The sequence below is a fragment of the Monodelphis domestica genome, chromosome 1 (assembly GCF_027887165.1).
Source record: "Monodelphis domestica isolate mMonDom1 chromosome 1, mMonDom1.pri, whole genome shotgun sequence".
NCBI classification, from domain to species: domain Eukaryota; kingdom Metazoa; phylum Chordata; class Mammalia; order Didelphimorphia; family Didelphidae; genus Monodelphis; species Monodelphis domestica.
Genome location: NC_077227.1, coordinates 181,129,008 through 181,146,619, shown reverse-complemented (window position 1 = coordinate 181,146,619; position 17,612 = coordinate 181,129,008). Strand labels below are relative to the sequence as shown.

General features: G+C 37.6%; 1 protein-coding gene across 7 annotated transcripts in view; it reads right to left on the bottom strand.

The window, feature by feature from the left end:
- The window catches only part of SEMA6D (semaphorin 6D), a 908,057-nt gene that overhangs the window by 339,921 nt on the left and 550,524 nt on the right, over positions 1-17,612 (bottom strand). The window contains exon 1 of one of the 7 annotated variants that reach the window (XM_056810136.1): positions 3,919-4,830. The exons of 4 other annotated variants lie outside the window; for them this stretch is intronic. The gene's annotated coding sequence lies outside the window, so the exon portion shown is untranslated. Of the gene's footprint in view, positions 1-3,918; positions 4,831-17,612 lie in introns of those variants that run through there. 2 more of the 7 variants (XM_056810137.1, XM_056810141.1) reach the window with 2 other exon arrangements.

The following is a 17,612-nucleotide window of genomic DNA, read 5'->3' as shown; positions in this document are numbered from 1 at the left end:
AGCTCTTGGATCCATCCAGGGTAGCTGAAACCCTCCCATCTGGCATCATACAAAAAGTCTGTGCCCCGGCGACTCTATTCAGAGCTACTGCAACATATTGGGCCACTCTCTTAGCATCCGCCAATTCCATTACTTGGATTCCACTGACCTCTCTCAGACCAGCTGAAACATTAGGTAGGACCTCATTGAGTCTTTTGGCACCAAGTTAATCACTTGGGTAGCAGCATTCTAGGAAGAGCTGTAAACTATACTAATTTGTCTTTTGCCAAGGGATAGCCTCTTGGAAGCAGGATCATGTGGAACAAGCTTTACTGGAAGTGGAAAAACCCCACTGATAATATGGGGACAAGGCTATAAACACCAGCATTCTGTGAGGGGAAGGCAGAAAGCCTTAGGCACAAGGGCTATGTGCATGAAACTTATACTAACTGGGTCCCAGAAATAGTTATGGGGCATGTGAAATAGTAATAGCTTAAATTTCTATTTTGCAATGGTTTACAAAGTTCTTTTCTCACAATAGTAGGAGACAAGTCATTTGAGCATTATTATTCTCACTTTAATAAATGAGAAAACTCAGAATAATAAAGATTAAATGATTTGCTCCAAGTCACATCATTTTCATGAAAAGGAGTCAGGATTTGAACTCATGTCTTCTGACGCCATAGCTCATGTTTTTTTTTCATTTTATGTTGGGGAGCTTGAATCTAGAGTACAGTCATCCCCAAAAGGGGCAATATCATGCCAAGTGTCCCAGAATAGCTATATTGGAGTCAAGTAAAAGTTGGATTAGATCCCCAAGAATTCTGTAGGTCCTTATGATTTAAATAAAGGGAAAAAAATCATTTTCTAAGCTCCTACCACGTAAAAAAGAATTTTTCTATGTCCTTAGTATACAAAGATACAACAAAACAATCCCTGGCCTCAAGGAGTTTACAGTCTACTGTGAGAGCACATATAGAAAAGTAAGTACATATAAGCATATACAAAGTAATTTTGAGAAAGAGGGTGCTAATAACTAGAAAGATTAGAAAATAAAACAAACATGGTTTGGAGGCATCACCTCAACTGGCTGTGTTTTGAAAGAAACTATGGATTCTGTGAGGCAGAGATAAGGTGGAGGGCCTTCCAGATTTAGGGAACCACTTGTGCAAAGAGAAGTGAGCAAGAAATAGGATGTCATGAATGAAAAATAGATTAGCAGATGAGTGAAATGCTCAATGCATGAAGGAGAGCAATAGGAAATGAGGCTAGGAAGCTAGATGATAACCCTATTAAAAGGCCTTTCAATGTTAGGTTGAGATGTTTGTGTTTTATCCTAGAGTCAGTAGGCAACCACTGGAGACTTTTGAATAGGGCAGAGGTCAAATTTGTGTTTTAAGATTTTTCAGTTTGGTAGCTGTGCTCAAGATGAACTAGAGAGGGAAAAGTCTGGAAGCAGGGAAGATTTGTAGTAGTTTAGATGAAAGGAGATCAGGGTTTGAACTAGGGAAAAATGGCTGGCTGGTAGCTACCCTTAAAGTAGTTTGTTTTCAGTGGTGCTGACTCCTCATGATTCCATTTGGGATTTTCTTGGAAAAGATCCTGAAGTGGTTTGCCATTTCCTTCTCCATTTAATTTTACAAATGAAGAAACTGAGGTTAAATAGGTTTAAGGGACTTGCCTCGGGTCACACAGATAGAAAGTGTAAGTATGTCTTAAGCTAGGTTTGAACTCATGAGGATGAATCTTCTTAATTCTAAGCCCAGTGCTCTAACTGCTGTACCACTTAGCTGCCCCCAGCCTTATGATAGCTTTCTCAATGGTTTTCCCACTGTTGGTATCCATTCCATTGCGTTCATCTTCTCCATTCAGAACTCCTCAGGTTTGCCCCTTAAAATTACGGTAAAATAAAACTGTTGAGGCAAGCCTTTGGTTTGTTAGTCTATTCCTCAGCTGACTGAAGCAGCAGACAATTATCGATTGACCTCTAGACATCTCTGCCATAAAGAAGTGTCAGCTGGATTGTATTTTTTCAGTTGGGGCTTGAGGTTTTGCTCCTAGTACCTTCCTCCAAACCTGTGCAGAGAGAGCTGTAAGGTCAGGTTCTGTCTAGTCCATCTCATCTGAACCATGAACATGGCTGAGCTTGCCTGTGAGTTTCCATTTGCAAAGGATAGTGCCTGGGGGACTACTAAGCAATGAAGAAACAAGGTCTATCTAGGAGGGGAAAAGATGAGAAGGAATTCTAGGCACACAAGTGGCAATCGGAGAACTTTAGAATTGGAAGGAATCTCATAGGGCTGCTTAGTCCAACCCTTATTAAGGACAAGAATGCTCTCTTCAACATACCAGACAAGTTGTTCAACTTTTGCTGGGAGTTCTCCAGTGAGGGAGATTTCACTATTTCCTGAATCAGCCCACTCTATTTTGGAATAGCTCTATTTGTTAGGACCTAAGACAGTTAGATGGCTGGGTAGTCAGTGGATAGAGCAGCAGGTCTGGAATCAGGAGGAACTGGGTTCAAATATGGCCTCAGATACTTACTATCTTTTTTGCCCAGCCCTTGACATTCTGTCTTAGATATCTTACTAAGACCAAAAGTAAGAGTTTATAAAAAAATAATGCCTACAGCAACTACCTCCAACAATTATTGCTAAGAGGCTCAAGCGAGATGGCATACACCCACTCCTTTGCCAACTTTAAAGTAAAACATAAATACCAGCATTATTATCCCTTGGACTCCCAGCCTCCTTGCTATTCCTCCTAGACAATATTCATCTAAACTCAGGATTATCACTGACTATCCCCATGCTTAGAACTCTTTCCTTCTTCATCTCTCCCTCCCAACTTCCTTAGCTTCTTTCAAGTCTTGACTCAAGTCCTTTCTGCCAAAAATATTTTCTAAACCTACATAGTCATAATATCTTCCCTTTGACATTAAGTTTATTAAGTTTACCTAATAAAAATAACTTAATATTATTAACTAATTAATACGAATAAACAACAATAATATAAAAATAATAAACTTAAATTAAGTTGATTTAATAATTTTAAGTTGAAACATAATTTGATCATATTGATGATTGATAATAAGTTGATTAATACAGTGATCCCTCACCTATTGTGGGAGTTACATTTCAGAGACTCCTGGGATAGATGAAAACCCAAGAAGTAGCAGTATTATATTTATTTTATTATTTATATATATATATATTAAGGCTTTATAAACCCTGCCCACTCTCCTATAAATCTCCACACTCTTATTAACCTTTCCCACACTCTTCTAAACACTGAACCAATCAGCGTCCAGGATACAGAACACAGAGCTATGGTCCATCCTTTTCAGCCAATAGTGTGCCATGTACAATCTCACTTGCACAAGGGGTGGTACCATAGGTGAACTGCGATATACCCAGGGATGACTGTATTTTAATAAATAAAATTAAATTAAGGTGATTAAATTTACTAAGATTATCTCAAACTTATTCTGTGTACATATTGAATGGACATAGTTGTGTCCATGTTGTCTTCCCAATTAGCCTGAGAGTTCCTTTAGGGCAAGGATTGGATTTTGGTCTTTTTTGTATCCCAATGCTTATCAACAGTGCCTGGCACATAATATGTGCACAATAAATCCTTGTTGATTTGACTTTTGTCTGCCTTTACTCTCAAAAAATGAAGTGGTTGGACTAAATGATTTCTAAAGTCCTTGTACCTAAAATTTTCTATGCTTTAGGGTTTGGTGTAATGGAAAAGATCTTTTATTTGGAGGCAAAGGACTCAAGTTCAAGTGAAAATGAACATTTATTAAGTGTTTACTATATATTACCAGGAATCATTTATATCTGAGCTCTGCCATTTGCTATGTGGCTTTAGGCAAACCACTTCTCTCTGGATCTCCTTTTCCTTGGTTGAAAAAAACAACAAAAAAACTCTTACCTTCTGTCTTAGAATGAATATGAAGCATCAATGCCAAGGCAGAAGAGCAGTAACGGTTAGAAAATGGGGGTTGTGACGTATCCACAGCTAGGAAGTCACCCGGAACTCCCATCTCCAGACCTGGCTCTCCATCCACTATTTCCTCAATTGTAAAAACCGACAACTTCTAAGGTAGCGTTCAGCTCGGAATATAAGCTTCACTGGCAAAGTTCTGTGGGTAGAAAGAGGTCTGTCCTGGGAAGGGTGCAGCAACGCTGGGGGCCGGAAGGGGGCAGAGCAGAAGCTATTGAGTTCCCCTCTTCCTTCTTCTGTTCAAAATGGCTTTTCATTGACTGAGAATTCTAACCTTGTGTGTTCCGGTCTCGGGCTCCTCTTCCTCTGCCCTGATTTGTATGCAAGTCCCTTCCCCAGGAGCAGTACAGCTGACCTTGCTTTCATTGTAGGGTAACAAATTAACTAGCCCATTCAAACACAATAGTTACCCAGGTCTAATGACCCTGGCTTTTCCTTTGATGGGAATATGTTAATAGACTCCACGGCATTGACTGGGCGCTTTATAGGGAAGTAAATTCAAAACTTAACAAAAAATGCAAACCTGATTTGATTTGATTTTCTTCACCCAAAGGGAGGAGCAGAAGCTGCCCTCGGAACAACAGCTCCTCAACTTGAATGACGACGTCGGCGCTTCTTGATGAGGGCGACAGGACGCCCAAGGTTCGTCTCTTGTGAAGCCTGGAATTCTGTCGGATTCTCGGGCTTTTGGCCAGGGGCCCCGTGTTAGTCAGTTAATGCAGGCCTTATTCTGGCTGCACTTAATGAAGGCAGGACGGAGCCTGCATTTTCAAGGCTTTGTCTTTGTGTTACCTACATAATTTTGTCTGATTTCAACACAAGTGATCCATTTCCTAAAGAAAAGGGTTCTTAACCTTTTATATATTGGTCTTGTACCCTTTTTGGGTACTTAGTCAAGTGAAGCCTATGGCCTGAGGCTAATAATAAAGTTTTAAAATGCATAAAATACAAAGGATTACAAAGGAAATCAATTTGCATCATAATAGCCGCCTTTATGGTTTTTTTGGACAAGGTGCCAAGTTGGAAACTGCCTTATCTATATTTTCCAGATGAGAAAATTGAGATTGAGAGAGATTATCTGACACAGGGAGGGAGTCTCTGAGGTCAAATTTGAACCCAGGATCTCCTGACTCTGGGCCTGGCTCTCAATCCACTGAAGGGCCCACCAGGCGTAGATAAGGGTATTTCAATGGTTACATGATTCTTGTTGTCTCTCTCCCTTCTTCCCTCTCCTCTCCCCAAGTTGACAAGCACTTCCACTGGACTATACATATATTATCACTCAAAACCTATTTCTATATTATTCATTTTTGTAACAATCTTTTAAAACCAAAACCCCACATCCTATACCCATATAAACAAGTACAAAGTCATATATTTTCCTCTGGATTTCTATTCCTACATTTCTTTTTCTAGATGTGGATAGCATTATTTCTCATTAGTACCTCACAGTTGTCCTGGAACATTAAATTGCTTTTGGTAGGAAAGTCGATCACATTTGATTGTCCCACAATGTTTCAGTGTGTCTGTACATGATGTTGTCCCGGTTCTGCTTATTTCACTCCGCATCAGTTCATTCCCTTCCTGTTTCTTCACATTAAAAATGATGAAGAGGCAATTGGGGAGTAACTAATATGCAACAATCCAACCTTTTTTTTTTTTAATACAAATTGTCTTGACTTCATGATAGAAGTTAACCAATCTACAGTGATCAACATGTCAACATGTTGCTACCATGACCTGTTTTAATAAATTGTTTTTTAATTCTCCTTTTCCTGAGTTTTGCCTCATTAATCAGGGCAAAAGCGTGAGTAAAAATTTCCTTTTAACACGGGTACCTTCCCCCCCCCCAAAAAAAAAAAAACCTTCCTAACTTTGAGTTTTAATTTTATTTCTGAAGTTCTTGGCTTCTGGTATTCTGACTTTTGGCTACCTCTTTGAGAAGCAGAAGGTTATATACCCAGAATGCTGAGCTAAGTATGTCAAACTATCATTTTCTGGGTGGTTGTTAATGGTTTGAAACTCTTAGAATGATCTAGCTTTTTTGGCTTTTGTGACTTTAGTCTGATCTTGAATTTCTATATTCCTCTCACTATCTATGACTACCTGAGTACTCCTGTATGTTGACTGAGCCATGACTCTTTAATCTTTATACTCTGTTTCATTTTTAGATATGACTGATATAATTCTCATTAAATTTCCAGATTTAATGCTTTTTGCTTTTGAATGCATAATTCCATCCCTTTTTTCGGATTCTGACATTTAATGTTATCCCTGATGCCATAAATAGTCATTCCAGCTACCCATCACCCATCAAAGTTCTGACCCTGAATTTAATTACCTGACCTAATTGGCAAAACCCAAAGTTCTTATCTCATAACTTGGAATTCTTGTACATGGGGACAATTCAATTGGGGGTATGAAGGGATGCTCATCAATTGGGGAATGGCTGAACAAATTGTGGTATATGTTGATGATGGAATACTGTTGTGCTAAAAGGAATAATAAAGTGGAGGAATTTCGTGGAGACTCCAGGAAGTGATGCAGAGCGAAAGGAGCAGAACCAGGAAAACATTGTACACAGAGACTGATACACTGTGGTACAATCGAACGTAATGGCCTTCTCCATTAGTGTCAATGCAATGTCCCTGAACAATCTGCAGGGATCTAGGAGAAAAAAACACTATCCACAAGCAGAGGACAAACTGTGGAAGTAAAAACACCGAGGAAAACCAACTGCTAGATTACAGGGGCTGAGGGGAAATGACTGAGGAGGGACTCTAAATGAACACTCTGGTGCAAACACCAACAACATGGAAATGGGTTCGAATCAAGAACACTTGTGATACCCAGAGGAATCACACATTGGCTATGGGATAGGTGCGGGGAGGGGAGGAGAAAATGATCTTTGTCTCCAATGAATAATGCTCGGAAATGACCAAATAAAATAATGTTTAAAAATAAATAAATAAATAAAAAAGACTTAAAGTGATGAAAAAAATTCAATTGGGGGTGTGATGAAATGAGCAGGGGTATAAAGGACAGACCAGAGACTGGCTCTTATACACATAGGAACCGGGAAAGGGGTGCCATAAGGATGAGATTCTGGATATAGTGATCCAAAAGTAGTTGCACCACACAAAGTGGGTCAGTAGTGGACCATGAGACAAAGGAGGAAGTGCATCCTCTTAGAATTGCCACTCTTGAACAAATATCTGGTTGCCTTATGCTAGTGGGTCCTCTTCTCCCCCCTTACCCTTTGCCTGACCACCTCTTCTGATGAGATAACTCTATTTCCAAAAACGATTTGGTTAGTCATTGTTCACTTTGCAGGCTGTACACAACTGTGATATAAAATGAAGCACCTAGATGGAGAAAAATATTCCTTTAAAGGAATGAATTTTATTTTCAACTATACTGTATGTCATAGAAAATTAACACATTTTATGTGGGCTTGTCCTTCTAACACTATTCTTTCCTGAGCTATTTTACAGGGTTATTTTTGTGTGTTAATTCATTGGGTTTTAAAATATCGTATCAGGAAATACCAATTAAAAATAAAATATATGAGGTGTTAGATAACGCTAATAGAAACAGAAACGTAAATCTAGTTTTCATGTCACTGGTGTTACTTTGACTTGCAGGGCTGTCTTCCTTCTTTCACAAGACACAGTGAATTCCCAATGATCTAGTATTAATTAATGGAGGGGAAGCATTAGTTTGGAGAAGTATCTCATACCAGCAGCCCTGGAGGCCCCAATGAGTTATGTATGCATAATTTTTGCTTGTGAGTAGGCCTGTGTCCCTGACCCAAATGGGTGATAGAAACAGCTTCAGGATCACATATAAATAATTCAATTCTCAAGTCACCACCAATGTATTGAGTGCCTACTATGTGTAGATTCAAATGAGCTAATATATGTTGTAAACCTTACAGCATAATATGAATGACAATTATTATCATTATCATAATATAACAGAGTAGGAAAGTTCTTAGAATAGTTAATTGGGAAAAATCTTTTAATTGAACATTTCTGATAAAAGTTGGATAACCTAGATATATGAGTTAGTATAAAGACATAAGAATGAGCACCAGCGTCCAACAGACAAGTGATCAAAAGATATGAATATATAGCTTTTATTTTTCTTTTTAAATTTAAATTTCATTTCCAAATGAAGATCCATCTTTTTTGAGGAATAGACGCTTTTCGGAGGAAGATATGCACACTATCAACAATCACATGAAAAAGTATTTCACATGACTAATAATAAAAGAAATGAAAAAATCCCTAAAGTTTTGCCTCCTTCCTATCAGAAAGAAAAGTCATGGGAAAAAAAGCCAACTGACAAACTTTTGAAGTGTATATGGAAGGATGGTCCCATTAAAGCATTGTTGGTAGAGCTTTTCATTGGCTCAATTATTATGGAAAATAATATGGAATTATGTCTGAAACTTACAAAACTGTGCCTACCCTTTAATCCAATGATACCAGCACTGGGTATACCCCTAGTTAAAGATAGGAGAAAAAGTATTAAGTAGGTAAGTTTTTTTGATGGCAGTACTTTTTTCTTTTTTTTTGCAAAGGCAAGGAACTTAAAAGAAAAGTGGCCCATCAGTTGGTGAAAGGTTGAGCAAACTGTGATTATCTGAATATAATGGAATATTTTTGTAGGGATGAAGTAATGAATATGTTGTATTCAGAGAAACATGGGGATAGTCTATTAATTGGTAGAGAGAGAAATAAGTAGAAGCAGGAGATTCTTCGACATCTTGTCAGTTGAAAAGATGACCACAGGCATCTAACATTAAATGTCAGAGCCAGGAAAAGGGATGGAATTATGCATTCAAAAGCAAAAAACATCAAACAAAATCTGGAAATTTAATGAGAATTGCATCAGTCATATCTAAGAATGCAAGAGAATAAAAAGATGGAAGAATCATGGCTAAGCCAATATACAGGAGTATTCAGGGAGTAATAGTATGTGAGAGGAATCTAGAAATTCAAGAACCCAGGCAAAAGCCTTCAAAATGCTTGAAAGATTTCAAAATGCTGATCAATGTAATGCCAATTGTGACCTCAGAGGACTATTGATAAAACATGTTTCTTACCTCTTGGCAAAAAGGTGGTAGTCTCTAGGTACATAATAGGGTATATCTTCATAGACAAGGTCAATGTATTGGTTTTCTTTGCTTGACTGTATTTATTATTATTATTGATTTCCAAGAGATGGTTCTATATGGTGGGAAGTGTCATTGGGAAGTGATAAAATGTAAAAAGTTTATTGTCAACAAAATATTTCAAAATAAAATTAAAAAATTTCATAGAGGCATAAACTGAATGCTATGGATTTTCATGGGAGGGACCATTTCACACAGAAGAGTTACATGAGAACGTGAGTCAATTATATTTGGAAGAAGTTAAATGAAAAAAATGCAAAAAGTTCAAATCCAGCTTCAAACTCTCACTAGTTGTGGGACATTGAGGAAATCAAATTCCTAAATTTCCTTATTTTTAAAATGAGGGCGTGTGGCAATAGAATAGACACAAGTTGTCTCACAGAATTGTTGTTAGGGAAGTATTTTGCAAATCTTAAAGTGCTGATATATAAAATGTGAATTTCAATTGTTTTCCTTAAGGCATTGAAGGCTACCATTAAAATAAAAATCTGTACTTACATTTTAACTGAATTGAATTATGTAGTTATCATCCAGAGGCTAAACCATTATTCTCCATTAAAAACTTGACAATAATTCCTTAATCAGATTAACTAGAGACAACAGAAGGTTGAGGGGACTAGACACAGCATTATGGCCAATTCTGAAATAAAGAGAGGAGACATCAGAAAAGTCCCAAGTTGTGAGAGTTTTCTTGGAAGATGGAGGACCACATAGGAAGAGACCCTAGGCTTGCTGATGGAGAAGGCTTTGTAAGGACATTGAACATCCCATGGGTATAGTATGGAGAGGGAGAGGCCTGCAGAGGGGAAGATGGGATGCTTATATCTTGTGAGGTTTCAGGTGTTGGAATACATAGAGAACTGAATTTGACAATTAGGAAGACCCAAGTTCAAATCCTTCCTAAGACTCTAAATATGCTGTGTGAACCTAGCCAAAGTATTTAATTTCAATTTAATTTTTTATTTAGTTAAAGCCGGTCTTAATTCCCTCATCTGTAAACTGGGCATATTACAAGCACCACTTTACAGGGTTATTTTGAGCATTAATTGAGATGCTAAACTCTTTGAAAACCTTACCCTACCATATGAATGTTAACTATTTTTATAGAAATCAAACTTTCTAGTTTTTTTTTTAACATGTATGCATGTGAATGTAACTAATTCAAAACTTGGCTTCAGAGGAGCTATTTAACATTTCTCTTTCCTTTCTGTCAGTCACTAAGGTCTTCATTCATTAAGTGTAAATTAATTATAGGAATAGCTGACATGGGGAAAGTCATATATTTAGTGTACTATATTTAGTGGACCTAGCTTGCACAGAATTAGTACCCAGGGGACCGAGGGTCTAGTCCTAACTCTCCCATTAACCAGGTGTAAAACCATAGAGAAGGCACTTGATCTCTCATGGCCTTGGATTTCCTCATCTGTAAAATGAAAGGGTTGAGTGGGATGATCTCATCTATGGCCCCATCTGGCTTTTAAGTTCTGAATCTACAGGTTAATGATTTAGAATAATTTCCAGTAGAAGCTTATCCTGTTGTCTGGGAAGCATGTACTTCTTCCAGAAGCCCGTGTTGTTTCTGCTCACGACAATCATAATAAAATGTTTAATTCCAAGTACAAGTATAATCATTCCTGATCTATAGTTGTAAATCCTTTATCTTGTATCAAACCTGAAGAAAACCATTTTCTCCTAGCAAGTGCAGTAATCCCCTTAAGAATGCGGACCTCCACGCTCCAGTGCTTTCCCCCCATGGTGTTTGTAGGAGAAATACACAGAAGCTATGTCACCAAAACAAAGCCCTTCTGTTGGTTTCTCAAAATATGTTACCTCACAGGCAGCTAAATACAACTAAGGAATTATGTGTCGGCATAGCCTGCATGTAAATTCACAGTCGGTTACCTCTAGGTATCTTTGCACTTGACTACATCTCTGGGTTTCTTGTTAACTAGGAAAAAAAAAAAGTGCTTGGAGATGACAGAACAGCAAGAGGCAGGAAACTGCTTTCTTATGCATTAAATGAAAAAAAAAAGTGTATTCTAAACTCAGAGCTCCTCTCCTTTCTCCCCCTCTCTCGGTCTGTCTCTCCCTCTCCTCTCTCTCTCTCTCTCTTTCTTTTTTCTTTCTCTTTCTTTCTCTTTCTTTCTTTCTTTCTTTCTTTCTTTCTTTCTTTCTTTCTTTCTTTCTTTCTGTTTCTTTCTTTCTTTCTTTCTTTCTTTCTTTCTTTCTTTCTTTCTTTCTTTCTTTCTTTCTTTCTTTCTTTCTTTCTGTTTCTCTCTGTCTTTCTTTCTTTCTGTTTCTCTCTGTCTTTCTTTCTCTTCCTTCCTCCCTCCCTTCCTTCCTTCCTTCCTTCCTTCCTTCCTTCCTTCCTTTCTTTCTTTCTTTCTTTCTTTCTTTCTTTCTTTCTTTCTTTCTTTCTTTCTTTCTTTCTTTCTTTCTTTCTTTCTTTCTTTCTTTCTTTCTTTCTTTCTTTCTTTCTTTCTTTCTTTCTTTCTTTCTTTCTTTCTGTTTCTCTCTGTCTCTCCCCCCTCTCCTCCTTCCCCCCCCTCTCTTTCTCTCTCTGTCTCTCTCTGTCTTTCTCTCTCTGTGTCTCTGTCTCTCTCTCCCTCTCCTCCTTTTCCCTCTCCCTCTCCCTTGCTCCCTCTTTCTCTCTCTGTCTTCCTATCTGCCCCGGCTCCCCTAAGCTTCTCCAGAGCTAGTCTAAAGCTATCTGAGATTTAGTACAGGCTTCTATTGGGTGAGACATCTCTTTCCACCTGACTTCTCCATTTCTCCTTACCCCCTCCTCCTTTCTCTAATATGCAATACCTTTTGGCAAATGCCTGACACATTTTGGTACTACATCAACTCCAGCCCTCAAGGATTGCTGGGCCCCCATTGCACTGTAGAGAGCACTGGACAAAACCTGTGCCCCTTTCCTCCATTCAGAATTGTGTGTTCTTCTGTTCCATTTTAGCAGGTTCTCGATATTTTTTAGAGTCTATCTTTCTGTTAGATGACCGTGAGATATAGTGGGTTAATGCTAATATGCTACTTGGAATGGAATGCTTTCAGTCAGTTTATTGCATGTATCTCCATTAGAAGGCCTTTAATAAACAGAACTTTTCCCCCTAGTGCTTTAAGGCAAAGGTGCCAGATATAGCTCATGCTGCCACAGCACTCCCCTTTGGGCTTGAACTAGATTAAAATATAATTGGGAAATATTTAACAAAACCAATAAAAATATAATAAAATGTAGATAATATTACATTTTAAAATTAAGTCAATTCATGGTCCACTGGGATCCTTAGATACCGATTAGTGGTCCTTGTTTCTATTTGAGTTTGATGCCACTACTTTAAGGTACACAAAGGATGCTTCATACATACATAAATACATAAGCCTGTATATATACATATCTGGGTATATTTATTTATATTTGTATATATACATATATATATACACATATATTTCATTAAAGCTTACAACATTCTGTGATATTCCCTTTAGTAGATATAGTGCTGCTCCTGGAGTTAGGAAGTTTTGTGTTTGAGACCTAACTCAAACACTCATTAGCTGTGTGAATCTAAACAACCATTTAATCTTGGTTAACTTTGATTTCCTCTTCTATAAAATGGGGATAATAATATCGCTTCACTCACAGGATTGTTGTGAGGTTTAAATGAGATATTATATGTAATGTGATTTTCTTTCAACTCTTAAAGTTCTACAGAAATGGTTATTATTTCCATTTTAAAGATGAAGTCACTACAAAACACTTTCCACACAGCTAAAACTAGATCTAAACAATTGGAAAAACATTGATTGCTCATGGGTGGGACGAGCTAACATAATAAAAATGATAATCCTACCCAAATTAATTTACTTATTTAGTGCCATACCCATTGAACTACCAAAAAACTTCTTTACTGAATTAGAAAAAACCATAACTAAGTTCATTTGGAAGAACAAAAGATCAAGGATATCCAAGGAAATCATGAAAAAAAAATGCAAAGGAAGGAGGACTTGCAGTCTCAGATCTCAAACTATACCATAAAGCAGTGGTTATCAAAACAATTTGGTACTGGCTAAGAGACAGAAAGGAGGATCAGTGGAATAGACTTGGAGTAAATGATCTCAGCAAGACAGTTTATGACAAACACAAAGACCCCAGTTTTTGGGACAAAAATCCATTATTTAATAAAAACTGCTGGGAAAATTGGAAGACAGTGTGGGAGAGATTAGGTTTGGATCAATACCTCACACCCTACACCAAGATAAATTCAGAATGGGTGAATGACTTGAACATAAAGAAAGAAACTATAAGTAAATTAGGTGAACACAGAATAGTATACATGTCAGACCTTTGGGAAGGGAAAGACTAAAACCAAGCAAGACTTAGAGTCATAAAATATAAAATAAGTGATTTTGACTACATCAAATTAAAAAGTTTTTATACAAACAAAACCAATGTAACTAAAATCAGAAGGGAAGCAACAAATGGGGAAATAATCTTCATAAAAACCTCTGACAAAGGTTTAGTTACTCAAATTTACAAAGAGCTAAATAAATTGTACAAAAAATCAAGCCATTCTCCAATTGATAAATGGGCAAGGGACATGAACAGGCAGTTCTCAGTCAAAAGAAATCAAAACTATTAATAAGCACATGAAAAAAAGTGTTCTACATCTCTTATAATCAGAGAGATGCAAATCAAAACAACTCTGAGGTATCACCTCACACCTAGAAGATTGGCTAACATGACAGCTATGGAAAGTAATGAATGCTGGAGGGGATGTGGCAAAGTAGGGACACTAATTCATTGCTGGTGGAGTTGTGAATTAATTCAACCATTCTGGAGGGCAATTTGGAACTATGCCCAAAGGGTGATAAAAGACTTGTCTGCCCTTTGATCCAGCCATAGCACTGCTGGGCTTGTACCCCAAAGAGATAATAAGGAAAAAGACTTGTACAAGAATATTCATAGCTGCACTCTTTGTGGTGGCCAAAAATTGGAAAATGGGGGGATGCCCTTCGATTGGGGAATGGCTGAACAAATTGTGGTATATGTTGGCCATGGAATACTATTGTGCTAAAAGGAATAATAAAGTGGTGGAATTCCATGGAGACTGGAACAATCTCCAGGAAGTGATGCAGAATGAAAGGAGCAGAACCAGGAGAATATTGTACACAGAGACTGATACACTGTGGTACAATTGAAGGTAATGGACTTCTCCATTAGTGGTAATGCAGTGTCCCTGAACAATCTGCAGGGATCTAAAAAACACTATCCACAAGCAGAGGATAAACTGTGGGAGTAAAAACACCGATGAAAAGCAACTGCTTGACTACAGGGGTGGAGGGAACATGACTGAGGAGAGACTCTAAATGAACACTCTAATGCAAATACCAACAACATGGAAACGGGTTTGAATCAAGAACACATGTAATACCCAGTGGGATTGCACGTGGGCTATGGGAGAGGTGGTGGGAGGGGGGGGAGGGAAGAAAAGAAAATGATCTTTGTTTCCAATGAATAATGTTTGGAAATGACCAAATAAAATTAAAAAACAAAACAAAACAAAAAAAAGATGAAATCATTGAGGTTGAGCATGGTTAAATTATTTGCTCAGGATCTTATACTATAAGTATAGAAGACAAAATTTGGACCAAGGTCCTCCTGATTCTGAATGCAGATATCTCTATGCCATGTCATGCTGCTTCTCAACGTGTCAGACTGATATAATACTCTGAATGAAGTGGGAGTTTAAAACGTATTTAATGATGTCGAAGATAAAAAATTCAATCAAGGTTACATTGCCAGTTGCAGAACCAGGATACCAGCCTTGGGCTTCTGACTCCATGTTGAGTGTCCCTTTTATTTTATTATCTAATGGGCAAGGGAAAGAGAAGAGAGGACTCTCTTTCCTGGAATGTCTGGTCTAAGATATAACAAGCAACATCAAAGAGGAGAAGGATATATTTCCAAGATCCCTGGGCCAGAGTATGAACATCTTGGCATCAAGAGAGCCGAGATTCATCCCTGTGAGATACAGGTAACAATCCTGCAGGTTGCTTGCACTGGGAAGCTTAATGAAGCATGACCATGAGATGGAGGAGTAACAGAGGTCTCTGTGGGGTCAGGGACAATTTGAGGAGAAAGCCAAGTGAAGAGCTTCCTGGCCATTGGAAGGAGTCCAATAATGACAAGTTGAGTTATTGCATGGAGTCTAGGATCAGTTCAGTTGCATGTACAAGAGAAACAAATTTCAAATTGGGAGGAAATGAAGCTTCCACCCCACTTGATTACGGTTGTAGAAAGGTCTTGCCTAGGTCTTCCACTTAGGAAGAGATAGTTTCCTAAACTACTGTGGAAAGAAGGAATTGAAGATTATATTTACTTAGGAAAAATGTGCTGCATTGTTTTCTGTTGTTTCACTGTGGCAATTATTCATTTCTATACAATTTAAATGCTTTAAAACTCTTTCAATAAGCCTGCTAGTGTAGTGAACAACTGAATATTTTAAATTTTATTTATTTTTAAACTTAAGAAATGCCATATAAAATGAATATCTCTACATACATAGTAGAACCCAAAAAGGAGTACTATATAAACCTTAAGATCTCTATTCTATATAGCTTCCTTCTCAAGTATATACTACATTCCACCTGTGGCTTTTAGAGCTATCCTAGGCAATTAAATATTGAGAACTGAATTAACCTTAAAAGTTTCCAATTTTCAAACTGGGTAGAGGGCAAAGCGATCCAGACAACTGATTTATTATTGAGAGTTCCCTACAAATTAATCCCAAATCCAAGAAGCTTCAGAACTGGTTGTAACAAAGGCTACACTACATCACTTCAAACTCAATGCAATCGCCACTTCATTCAGCTGCTGTGTGCAGTACAAAATGGTAGGCATTGGGGACAAATGTTCCTAGTGAACATAAGATATAGTCTGTTCTTGTGAAGCTTTTAGTTCAGTAAGAAAATATAGCATAAAGGAAATTATTATTTGTAATAAAATGTAAAAGCATTAGATAAAATTTAAAAATAAAGTGTCATGTAATGTTTGGGCAGGAAGTTTTTTTCTGACTTGAGGGAATCATGGACAGCTTAATGAAGAAGATGGCATTTATGTTGGCTTTTTAAAGGATGGTTAGGAATTCAACAAGAAAAGAATAGGCCATCCCGGTCTAGCACTTAAATACCCTAAGATCTGCTATTTACTATTTGTCAAGCCCTATATCCAACTTTTTTCTACATTCAACCTATATTCAGTGAAAATAAGGTTGATATGAACCAAGAGAGACATTTTTTGGTTCCAGGGATTTAAAGTATGGAAATATATTTATAGGGATCTCATTTATTTTCATATACCTTTGGCACAGTTATATATTATTTGTAAAATATATTTGGGATATATAATATAAGTTATATATATATATATATGTTATAGATAAAGTATATATGTAGGGGCAGCTGGGTGGCTCATTGAATTAAGAGCCAGGCCCAGAGATGGGAAGTCCTGGGTTCAAATCTGGCCTTAGACATGTCCCAGCTGAATAACCCCAGGCAAGTCACTTAATCCCCATTGCCTAGCCCTTTTTGCTCTTCTGCCTTAGAACCAATATACAGTATTGATTCTAAGATGGAAAGTAAGGGTTTAAACAACAAAACTATATAGGTATATTTGTATATTATATATAAATCATAAGTACATAATTTCATATACCTTTATTTGCATATTCCATTTTTCATAAACCTTTGACTGCACAGTTGTATATGAAAGCCCACAGAATGGGACTGAGCAGCTGGAAGAGATAATCACTTTGCTCCCAGATTTGACCTCTGCAAGGTTTAGGGCTCACCAACTGTGGAACTTTCAAACCCCAGGACTGTTTTTGTAATTATGGAGCAAATTACTTGGCTTAAAGTCTAACCTTCAGAAATTAGAATAGAAAAATATAACAAATATTTACCATAAGTTAGGGTGAGATCTATGTCACTGGGACAAGGCTCTTGGATCAAGAAGAGATTTCAAAGAAAAGTGTAAGATTAATTAGCTAGTGAGATCTTGTTCCTTATTTTAGAATGGTCCAGAAGTCCAAAAATGTCCTTCTAGAGAAGATGAGATGCTTCAATTGTCAAGGCTCTGAGGGAAAAAGGTAGAACAACACGCTTTTGTCTGGTCCCAGGCAAGGGTTTCCATATTTTCTAAGAGAGCCCTTTTTGGGGGTGGGGGAGAAGCCTCTGTGTAGGCTTTAAGCTAAATGGGAACAGTTACTCTTCCTTGGGAAAGAGATAGCCACAGATTTTAGCTAAATTAGAAGCTAGAGGCAGAGCAGAGTCTAGCAGAGACTATAGATGACTGGTGTATGGTGGAGATTATGTCTTTCAGAGCTACTTCTAATGAAGATTACAAGAAGAACCTGGCTAGAGCAGTGTGATGACATCACTAGAA